The sequence below is a fragment of the Phalangium opilio genome, unplaced genomic scaffold, assembly GCF_054372755.1.
Source record: "Phalangium opilio isolate 3A_F unplaced genomic scaffold, DU_Popi_V2 ptg000088l_1, whole genome shotgun sequence".
NCBI lineage: Eukaryota > Metazoa > Arthropoda > Arachnida > Opiliones > Phalangiidae > Phalangium > Phalangium opilio.
Window position 1 is genome coordinate 583,653 of NW_028324193.1, and position 12,477 is coordinate 596,129.

General features: G+C 44.5%; 5 non-coding genes across 5 annotated transcripts; all 5 read right to left on the reverse strand.

The window, feature by feature from the left end:
* Window positions 1-51: 51 nt before the first annotated feature.
* TRNAE-CUC (transfer RNA glutamic acid (anticodon CUC)) lies at window positions 52-123 on the reverse strand. The gene has a single exon. It is a non-coding gene; the product is annotated as a tRNA-Glu (tRNA).
* Window positions 124-202: 79 nt separating this feature from the next.
* TRNAE-UUC (transfer RNA glutamic acid (anticodon UUC)) lies at window positions 203-274 on the reverse strand. Its single transcript has one exon. It is a non-coding gene; the product is annotated as a tRNA-Glu (tRNA).
* Window positions 275-517: 243 nt separating this feature from the next.
* On the reverse strand, window positions 518-589 carry TRNAE-CUC (transfer RNA glutamic acid (anticodon CUC)). Its single transcript has one exon. It is a non-coding gene; the product is annotated as a tRNA-Glu (tRNA).
* Window positions 590-818: 229 nt separating this feature from the next.
* TRNAE-CUC (transfer RNA glutamic acid (anticodon CUC)) lies at window positions 819-890 on the reverse strand. The gene has a single exon. It is a non-coding gene; the product is annotated as a tRNA-Glu (tRNA).
* Window positions 891-1,114: 224 nt separating this feature from the next.
* Window positions 1,115-1,186, reverse strand: TRNAE-UUC (transfer RNA glutamic acid (anticodon UUC)). The gene has a single exon. It is a non-coding gene; the product is annotated as a tRNA-Glu (tRNA).
* Window positions 1,187-12,477: the final 11,291 nt, after the last annotated feature.

Sequence of the window (12,477 nt, forward strand, 5' to 3'; positions counted from 1 at the left end):
TAAACCTTATATCCTTAGGTTTATTCTTGAAATGCGGTACAAAAGCACTCGCTCCGATACCGGGAATCGAACCCGGGCCTTCTGGGTGAGAGCCAGATATCGTAGCCACTAGACCATATCGGACTGGTTGAAACAACCCAAAATATTATTCCTATAAATGTGTCTTTAAATTCATTCTTCAAAAGCGGTACAAAAGCACTCGCTCCGATACCGGGAATCGAACCCGGGCCTTCTGGGTGAAAGCCAGATATCCTAGCCACTAGACCATATCGGACTGGTTGGAACAACCCTAAATATTATTCCTATAAATGTGTCTTTAAATTCATTCTTCAAAAGCGGTACAAAAGCACTCGCTCCGATACCGGGAATCGATACCGGGAATCGAACCCGGGCCTTCTGGATGAAAGCCAGGTATCCTACCCAATAGACCATATCGGACTTGCTTAACCAAGTCTTAGTTCTATTCATAAACCTATATCCTTAAGTTTATTCTTGAAATGCGGTACAAAAGCACTGGCTCCGATACCGGGAATCGAACCCGGGCCTTCTGGGTGAGAGCCAGATATCCTAGCCACTAGACCATATCGGACTTGCATAACCATCTATTAATTCTATTCATAACCTTCAGTTTTAAGTCTATTCTTGAAATGCGGTACAAAAGCACTCGCTCCGATACCGGGAATCGAACCCGGGCCTTCTTGGTGAAAGCCAGATATCCTGGCCACTAGACCATAACGGACTTGCTTAACCAACTCTTAATTCTATTCATAAACCTATATCCTTAATTTTATTCTTGCAATGCGGTACAAAAGCACTCGCTCCGATACCGGGAATCGAAGCCGGGCCTTCTGGGTGAGAGCCAGATATCCTAGCCACTAGACCATATCGGACTTGATAACTCTTAATTCTATTCATAAACCTATATCCTTAAGTCTATTCTTCAAAAACGGTACAAATCACTCGCTACGATACCGGGAATCGAACCCGGGCCTTCTCGGTTAAAGCCAGATATCCTAGCCACTAGACCATAACGGACTGGTTGAAACAACCCTAAATATTATTCCTATAAATGTGTCTTTAAATTCATTCTTCAAAAGCGGTACAAAAGCACTCGCTCCGATACCGGGAATCGAACCCGGGCCTTCTGGGTGAAAGCCAGATATCCTAGCCACTAGACCATATCGGACTGGTTGGAACAACCCTAAATATTATTCCTATAAATGTGTCTTTAAATTCATTCTTCAAAAGCGGTACAAAAACACTCGCTTCGATACCGGGAATCGAACCCGGGCCTTCTGGATGAAAGCCAGGTATCCTACCCAATAGACCATATCGGACTTGCTTAACCAAGTCTTAATTCTATTAACCAAAAATGTCTTGATTAGAATCAAGACCTAAAAAGTATCGATAAGACTGAGGGTATCACTTGTCTGAAGGATCAGATATTAATTTTTCTTTTTAATTGAAACTTATATGCATGCTTAAGAAAAAACAGCGTTCCATTACCGTTTTCCGTTCAAATAAATTATTTTACTGGTAATCAATTTCAAAAATTTACTTATCTCGGCTTTTCGACCACAATTCCATTCCCCGAAAACATTTTATCATTACATTAATTACTTTTGGGAGAGTACGTGTATGGTTTTGCGTTTTAAAAGGTTCCTATAGACGTTACATCCCCATTCGTGACCGGCACGCTTCCCAGTGGAACATTTTTATTATTCTAAAACCAATGGCGCCAAATTCAATAGGGACAGTAACATTTTTACTCGCTGTTTTGCAAAATGATGTAATATCGAGTGTTCTTTAGTGAACCGTCGTATTGTTCTTTCTCATAGTTCAGGGCATGATCAGTGTTACTGCCCAATTTCGCTCTCTAGTTTCTAACAATGGTTAGAGACTATTTGATATGGCACGGCACAACGTTATATACATTTGTAAATTCTAAGTAGCACAAAAGGAAAAAGAATAAATTTTTTTATATTTTGGTTTGAAAGAAATAAACTCATCATAGTAGTTATAACGAACAGAAATTCAAGAGAATGGCACCGGTAATGAGCAGCAAAAAGAGAGGAAAGTTTGCTTCAAGGTAGCAGAGGGACATGGTAGTGAGAATAGTAATCTAGAATTTTGTTCGTTCAAACCTTAATATATCGTGAAAAATTCAAGTGAGGAGGCGCCACTACCTAGAAAGATTGATTTTGGCAGATAACAGCGAAAAAGTTATGTTCTACGACACTGGGACTATGGGAGAATTTCTGGGCCGCAGGTCGCACATGATGAAATTTCAACTCAAGTTTACATCAATTCTCCCCGGTCGTACTAGTAGCTGGTTAAGCTACAGTTTGCTCAGGTCCTGTTAGTCTCGAAAGGGTTATATAGTCCTTGTAACTTTTAAAAGGTTGTTGTCATGGCTAAACAGACCGCTATTACAGTTTTTTTTATTGTTTTATAGGTTTTTTGACACGTTATCTCCCAAAAGTACTTAATGTAATGATAAAATGTTTTCGGGTAATGGAATTGTGGTCGAAAAGCCGAGATAAGTAAATTTTTGAAATTGATTACCAGTAAAATAATTTATTTGAACGGAAAACGGTAATGGAACGTTGTTTTTTCTTAAGCATGCATATAAGTTTCAATTAAAAAGAAAAATTAATATCTGATCCTTCAGACAAGTGATACCCTCAGTCTTATCGATACTTTTTAGGTCTTGATTCTAATAAAGACATTTTTGGTTAATATCTGTTCCTTCAGTCTTCATTTTAATTAAGAATGTTAAGAAACTGTTTTACATTTTCAAAATCTGCACTAAGCAGAAACATATATAAAGGGGACCATAACTTTAGCTCAATCAGACATTTATTTATAATGATACTTAAAAGAAAGCGTAAATCAATAAAAGTTTGTATTCTTATTGTAATTAAAATAATACAATTCCTACAAATCATTTATTGAAACGCGAGACGCCCACCCACAAGTACCTACAAGCACCTACAAGTACCCATAAGTACCTACAAGCACCCACAAGTACCTACAAGTACCCACAAGTAATCACAAGCACCCACAAGTACCTACAAGCACCCACAAGCACCTACAAGTACCCACAAGTACTACAAGTACCCACAAGTACCTACAAGTACCTACAAGTACCCACAAGTACCTACAAGTACCCACAAGTACCTACAAGTACCCACAAGTACCTACAAGTACCTACAAGTACCCACAAGTACCTACAAGCACCCACAAGTACCTACAAGTAGCTACAAGTACCTACAAGTACCCACAAGTACCTACAAGCACCCACAAGTACCTACAAGTACCCACAAGTAACTACAAGTACCCACAAGTACCTACAAGTACCCACAAGTACCTACAAGTACCCACAAGTACCTACAAGCACCCACAAGTACCTACAAGCACCCACAAGTACCCACAAGTACCCACAAGTACCTACAGCTACCCACAAGTACCCACAAGCACCCACAAGTACCCACAAGTACCTACAAGTACCCACAAGTACCTACAAGCACCCACAAGTACTTACAAGCACCCACAAGTACCCACAAGTACCTACAAGTACCCACAAGTACCTACAACTACCCACAAGTACCCACAAGCACCCACAAGTACCTACAAGTACCTAAAAGCACCCAGAAGTACCTAAAAGCACCCACAAGCACTTAAAAGCACCCACAAGTACTTACAAGCACCCACAAGTACCTACAAGCACCCACAAGTACCTACAAGTACCCACAAGTACCTACAAGTACCCACAAGTACCTACAAGTACCCACAAGTACCTACAAGTACCCACAAGTACCTACAAGTACCCACAAGTACCCATAATTACCTACAAGTACCCATAAGTACCTACAAGCACCCACAAGTACCCACAAGTACCTACAAGCACCCACAAGCACCTAAAAGCACCCACAAGTACCTAAAAGCACCCACAAGCACCTAAAAGCACCCACAAGTACCCACAAGTACTTACAAGCACCCACAAGTACCTACAAGTACCTACAAGTACCTACAAGTACCCACAAGTACCTACAAGTACCCACAAGTACCTACAAGTACCCACAAGTACCTACAAGTAGCTACAAGTACCCACAAGTACCTACAAGCACCCACAAGTACCTACAAGTAGCTACAAGTACCCACAAGTACCTACAAGTACCCACAAGCACCCACAAGAACCCACAATTACCCACAAGAACCCACAAGTACCTGCAAGTACCCACAAGTACCTACAAGTACCCACAAGTACCTACAAGTACCCACAAGTACCTACAAGCACCCACAAGTACCTACAAGCACTCGCAAGTACCCACAAGTACCTACAAGTACCCACAAGTACCCACAAGTACCTACAAGTACCCACAAGTACCTACAAGTACCTACAAGTACCCACAAGTACCTAAAAGTACCCATAAGTACCAACAAGTACCTACAAGTACCCACAAGTACCTACAAGTACCCACAAGTACCTACAAGTACCTACAAGTACCCACAAGTACCCACAAGTACCTACAAGTACCCACAAGTACCTACAAGCACCCACAAGTACCTACAAGTACCCACAAGTACCTACAAGTACCCACAAGTACCTACAAGTACCCACAAGTACCTACAAGTACCCACAAGTACCTACAAGTACCCACAAGTACCTACAAGTACCCACAAGTACCTAAAAGTACCCATAAGTACCTACAAGTACCCATAAGTACCTACAAGCACCCACAAGTACCCACAAGTACCTACAAGCACCCACAAGCACCCACAAGAACCCACAATTACCCACAAGCACCCACAAGTACCTACAAGCACCCACAAGTACCTACAAGCACCCACAAGTACCCACAAGTACCTACAAGTACCCACAAGTACCCACAAGTACCTACAACTACCCACAAGTACCCACAAGCACCCACAAGTACCTACAAGTACCTAAAAGCACCCACAAGCACCTAAAAGCACCCACAAGTACTTACAAGCACCCACAAGTACCTACAAGCACCCACAAGTACCTACAAGTACCCACAAGTACCTACAAGTACCCATAAGTACCTACAAGTACCCATAAGTACCTACAAGCACCCACAAGTACCCACAAGTACCTACAAGCACCCACAAGCACCCACAAGCACCCACAAGAACCCACAATTACCCACAAGCACCCACAAGTACCTACAAGCACCCACAAGTACCCACAAGAACCCACAAGTACCTACAAGCACCCACAAGTACCTACAATCACCCACAAGTACCCACAAGTACCCACAAGAACCCACAGGTACCTACAAGTACCCACAAGTACCTACAAGTACCTACAAGTACCCACAAGTACCTACAAGTACCTACAAGTACCTACAAGTACCCACAAGTACCCACAAGTACCTTTAAGTACCTACAAGTACCCACAAGTACCTACAAGTACCCACAAGTACCTACAAGTACCCACAAGTACCTACAAGTACCCACAAGTACGTACAAGTACCCACAAGTACCTACAAGCACCCACAAGTACCTACAAGCACCCACAAGTACCCACAAGTACCTACAACTACCCACAAGTACCCACAAGCACCCACAAGTACCCACAAGTACCTACAAGTACCCACAAGTACCTACAAGCACCCACAAGTACTTACAAGCACCCACAAGTACCCACAAGTACCTACAAGTACCCACAAGTACCTACAACTACCCACAAGTACCCACAAGCACCCACAAGTACCTACAAGTACCTAAAAGCACCCACAAGTACCTAAAAGCACCCACAAGCACTTAAAAGCACCCACAAGTACTTACAAGCACCCACAAGTACCTACAAGCACCCACAAGTACCTACAAGTACCCACAAGTACCTACAAGTACCCACAAGTACCTACAAGTACCCACAAGTACCTACAAGTACCCACAAGTACCTACAAGTACCCAAAAGTACCCATAATTACCTACAAGTACCCATAAGTACCTACAAGCACCCACAAGTACCCACAAGTACCTACAAGCACCCACAAGCACCTAAAAGCACCCACAAGTACCTAAAAGCACCCACAAGCACCTAAAAGCACCCACAAGTACCCACAAGTACTTAAAAGCACCCACAAGTACCTACAAGTACCTACAAGTACCCACAAGTACCTACAAGTACCCACAAGTACCTACAAGCACCCACAAGTACCCACAAGTACCTACAAGCACCCACAAGCACCCACAAGCACCCACAAGAACCCACAATTACCCACAAGCACCCACAAGTACCTACAAGCACCCACAAGTACCCACAAGAACCCACAAGTACCTACAAGCACCCACAAGTACCTACAATCACCCACAAGTACCCACAAGTACCCACAAGAACCCACAGGTACCTACAAGTACCCACAAGTACCTACAAGTACCTACAAGTACCCACAAGTACCTACAAGTACCTACAAGTACCTACAAGTACCCACAAGTACCTTTAAGTACCTACAAGTACCCACAAGTACCTACAAGTACCCACAAGTACCTACAAGTACCCACAAGTACCTACAAGTACCCACAAGTACGTACAAGTACCCACAAGTACCTACAAGCACCCACAAGTACCTACAAGCACCCACAAGTACCCACAAGTACCTACAACTACCCACAAGTACCCACAAGCACCCACAAGTACCCACAAGTACCTACAAGTACCCACAAGTACCTACAAGCACCCACAAGTACTTACAAGCACCCACAAGTACCCACAAGTACCTACAAGTACCCACAAGTACCTACAACTACCCACAAGTACCCACAAGCACCCACAAGTACCTACAAGTACCTAAAAGCACCCACAAGTACCTAAAAGCACCCACAAGCACTTAAAAGCACCCACAAGTACTTACAAGCACCCACAAGTACCTACAAGCACCCACAAGTACCTACAAGTACCCACAAGTACCTACAAGTACCCACAAGTACCTACAAGTACCCACAAGTACCTACAAGTACCCACAAGTACCTACAAGTACCCAAAAGTACCCATAATTACCTACAAGTACCCATAAGTACCTACAAGCACCCACAAGTACCCACAAGTACCTACAAGCACCCACAAGCACCTAAAAGCACCCACAAGTACCTAAAAGCACCCACAAGCACCTAAAAGCACCCACAAGTACCCACAAGTACTTAAAAGCACCCACAAGTACCTACAAGTACCTACAAGTACCCACAAGTACCTACAAGTACCCACAAGTACCTACAAGTACCCACAAGTACCTACAAGTAGCTACAAGTACCCACAAGTACCTACAAGCACCCACAAGTACCTACAAGTAGCTACAAGTACCCACAAGTACCTACAAGTACCCACAAGCACCCACAAGAACCCACAATTACCCACAAGAACCCACAAGTACCTACAAGCACCCAAAAGTACCTACAATCACCCACAAGTACCCACAAGAACCCACAAGTACCTACAAGTACCCACAAGTACCTACAAGTACCTACAAGTACCCACAAGTACCTACAAGTACCTACAAGTACCCACAAGTACCTAAAAGTACCCATAAGTACCTACAAGCACCCACAAGTACCCACAAGTACCTACAAGCACCCACAAGTACCCACAAGCACCCACAAGTACCTACAAGTACCTAAAAGCACCCACAAGTACCTAAAAGCACCCACAAGCACTTAAAAGCACCCACAAGTACTTACAAGCACCCACAAGTACCTACAAGCACCCACAAGTACCTACAAGTACCCACAAGTACCTACAAGTACCCACAAGTACCTACAAGTACCCACAAGTACCTACAAGTACCCACAAGTACCTACAAGTACCCAAAAGTACCCATAATTACCTACAAGTACCCATAAGTACCTACAAGCACCCACAAGTACCCACAAGTACCTACAAGCACCCACAAGCACCTAAAAGCACCCACAAGTACCTAAAAGCACCCACAAGCACCTAAAAGCACCCACAAGTACCCACAAGTACTTAAAAGCACCCACAAGTACCTACAAGTACCTACAAGTACCCACAAGTACCTACAAGTACCCACAAGTACCTACAAGTACCCACAAGTACCTACAAGTAGCTACAAGTACCCACAAGTACCTACAAGCACCCACAAGTACCTACAAGTAGCTACAAGTACCCACAAGTACCTACAAGTACCCACAAGCACCCACAAGAACCCACAATTACCCACAAGAACCCACAAGTACCTACAAGCACCCAAAAGTACCTACAATCACCCACAAGTACCCACAAGAACCCACAAGTACCTACAAGTACCCACAAGTACCTACAAGTACCTACAAGTACCCACAAGTACCTACAAGTACCTACAAGTACCCACAAGTACCTAAAAGTACCCATAAGTACCTACAAGTACCTACAAGTACCCACAAGTACCTACAAGTACCCACAAGTACCTACAAGTACCTACAAGTACCCACAAGTACCCACAAGTACCTTCAAGTACCCACAAGTACCTACAAGCACCCACAAGTACCTACAAGTACCCACAAGTACCTACAAGTACCCACAAGTACCTACAAGTACCCACAAGTACCTACAAGTACCCACAAGTACCTACAAGTACCCACAAGTACCTAAAAGTACCCATAAGTACCTACAAGTACCCATAACTACCTACAAGCACCCACAAGTACCCACAAGTACCTACAAGCACCCACAAGCACCCACAAGAACCCACAATTACCCACAAGCACCCACAAGTACCTACAAGCACCCACAAGTACCTACAAGCACCCACAAGTACCCAGAAGTACCTACAAGTACCCACAAGTACCCACAAGTACCTACAACTACCCACAAGTACCCACAAGCACCCACAAGTACCTACAAGTACCTAAAAGCACCCACAAGCACCTAAAAGCACCCACAAGTACTTACAAGCACCCACAAGTACCTACAAGCACCCACAAGTACCTACAAGTACCTACAAGTACCTACAAGTACCCATAAGTACCTACAAGTACCCATAAGTACCTACAAGCACCCACAAGTACCCACAAGTACCTACAAGCACCCACAAGCACCCACAAGCACCCACAAGAACCCACAATTACCCACAAGCACCCACAAGTACCTACAAGCACCCACAAGTACCCACAAGAACCCACAAGTACCTACAAGCACCCACAAGTACCTACAATCACCCACAAGTACCCACAAGTACCCACAAGTACCTACAAGCACCCACAAGCACCCACAAGATCCCACAATTACCCACAAGCACCCACAAGTACCTACAAGAACCCACAAGTACCTACAAGCACCCACAAGTACCCACAAGTACCTACAAGTACCCACAAGTACCCACAAGTACCTACAACTACCCACAAGTACCCACAAGCACCCACAAGTACCTACAAGTACCTAAAAGCACCCACAAGCACCTAAAAGCACCCACAAGTACTTACAAGCACCCACAAGTACCTACAAGCACCCACAAGTACCTACAAGTACCCACTAGTACCTACAAGTACCCATAAGTACCTACAAGTACCCATAAGTACCTACAAGCACCCACAAGTACCCACAAGTACCTACAAGCACCCACAAGCACCCACAAGCACCCACAAGAACCCACAATTACCCACAAGCACCCACAAGTACCTACAAGCACCCACAAGTACCCACAAGAACCCACAAGTACCTACAAGCACCCACAAGTACCTACAATCACCCACAAGTACCCACAAGTACCCACAAGAACCCACAGGTACCTACAAGTACCCACAAGTACCTACAAGTACCTACAAGTACCCACAAGTACCTACAAGTACCTACAAGTACCTACAAGTACCCACAAGTACCTTTAAGTACCTACAAGTACCCACAAGTACCTACAAGTACCCACAAGTACATACAAGTACCCACAAGTACCTACAAGTACCCACAAGTACGTACAAGTACCCACAAGTACCTACAAGCACCCACAAGTACCTACAAGCACCCACAAGTACCCACAAGTACCTACAACTACCCACAAGTACCCACAAGCACCCACAAGTACCCACAAGTACCTACAAGTACCCACAAGTACCTACAAGCACCCACAAGTACTTACAAGCACCCACAAGTGCCCACAAGTACCTACAAGTACCCACAAGTACCTACAACTACCCACAAGTACCCACAAGCACCCACAAGTACCTACAAGTACCTAAAAGCACCCACAAGTACCTAAAAGCACCCACAAGCACTTAAAAGCACCCACAAGTACTTACAAGCACCCACAAGTACCTACAAGCACCCACAAGTACCTACAAGTACCCACAAGTACCTACAAGTACCCACAAGTACCTACAAGTACCCACAAGTACCTACAAGTACCCACAAGTACCTACAAGTACCCAAAAGTACCCATAATTACCTACAAGTACCCATAAGTACCTACAAGCACCCACAAGTACCCACAAGTACCTACAAGCACCCACAAGCACCTAAAAGCACCCACAAGTACCTAAAAGCACCCACAAGCACCTAAAAGCACCCACAAGTACCCACAAGTACTTAAAAGCACCCACTAGTACCTACAAGTACCTACAAGTACCCACAAGTACCTACAAGTACCCACAAGTACCTACAAGTACCCACAAGTACCTACAAGTAGCTACAAGTACCCACAAGTACCTACAAGCACCCACAAGTACCTACAAGTAGCTACAAGTACCCACAAGTACCTACAAGTACCCACAAGCACCCACAAGAACCCACAATTACCCACAAGAACCCACAAGTACCTACAAGCACCCAAAAGTACCTACAATCACCCACAAGTACCCACAAGAACCCACAAGTACCTACAAGTACCCACAAGTACCTACAAGTACCTACAAGTACCCACAAGTACCTACAAGTACCTACAAGTACCCACAAGTACCTAAAAGTACCCATAAGTACCTACAAGTACCTACAAGTACCCACAAGTACCTACAAGTACCCACAAGTACCTACAAGTACCTACAAGTACCCACAAGTACCCACAAGTACCTTCAAGTACCCACAAGTACCTACAAGCACCCACAAGTACCTACAAGTACCCACAAGTACCTACAAGTACCCACAAGTACCTACAAGTACCCACAAGTACCTACAAGTACCCACAAGTACCTACAAGTACCCACAAGTACCTAAAAGTACCCATAAGTACCTACAAGTACCCATAACTACCTACAAGCACCCACAAGTACCCACAAGTACCTACAAGCACCCACAAGCACCCACAAGAACCCACAATTACCCACAAGCACCCACAAGTACCTACAAGCACCCACAAGTACCTACAAGCACCCACAAGTACCCAGAAGTACCTACAAGTACCCACAAGTACCCACAAGTACCTACAACTACCCACAAGTACCCACAAGCACCCACAAGTACCTACAAGTACCTAAAAGCACCCACAAGCACCTAAAAGCACCCACAAGTACTTACAAGCACCCACAAGTACCTACAAGCACCCACAAGTACCTACAAGTACCTACAAGTACCCATAAGTACCTACAAGTACCCATAAGTACCTACAAGCACCCACAAGTACCCACAAGTACCTACAAGCACCCACAAGCACCCACAAGCACCCACAAGAACCCACAATTACCCACAAGCACCCACAAGTACCTACAAGCACCCACAAGTACCCACAAGAACCCACAAGTACCTACAAGCACCCACAAGTACCTACAATCACCCACAAGTACCCACAAGTACCCACAAGAACCCACAAGTACCTACAAGTACCTACAAGTACCCACAAGTACCTACAAGTACCTACAAGTACCCACAAGTACCTTTAAGTACCTACAAGTACCCACAAGTACCTACAAGTACCCACAAGTACCTACAAGTACCCACAAGTACCTACAAGTACCCACAAGTACCTACAAGCACCCACAAGTACCTACAAGCACCCACAAGTACCCACAAGTGCCCACAAGTACCCACAAGTACCTACAACTACCCACAAGTACCCACAAGCACCCACAAGTACCCACAAGTACCTACAAGTACCCACAAGTACCTACAAGCACCCACAAGTACTTACAAGCACCCACAAGTACCCACAAGTACCTAAAAGCACCCACAAGTACCTAAAAGCACCCACAAGCACTTAAAAGCACCCACAAGTACTTACAAGCACCCACAAATACCTACAAGCACCCACAAGTACCTACAAGTACCCACAAGTACCTACAAGTACCCACAAGTACCTACAAGTACCCACAAGTACCTACAAGTACCCACACGTACCTACAAGTACCCACAAGTACCCATAATTACCTACAAGTACCCATAAGTACCTACAAGCACCCACAAGTACCCACAAGTACCTACAAGCACCCACAAGCACCTAAAAGCACCCACAAGTACCTAAAAGCACCCACAAGCACCTAAAAGCACCCACAAGTACCCACAAGTACTTACAAGCACCCACAAGTACCTACAAG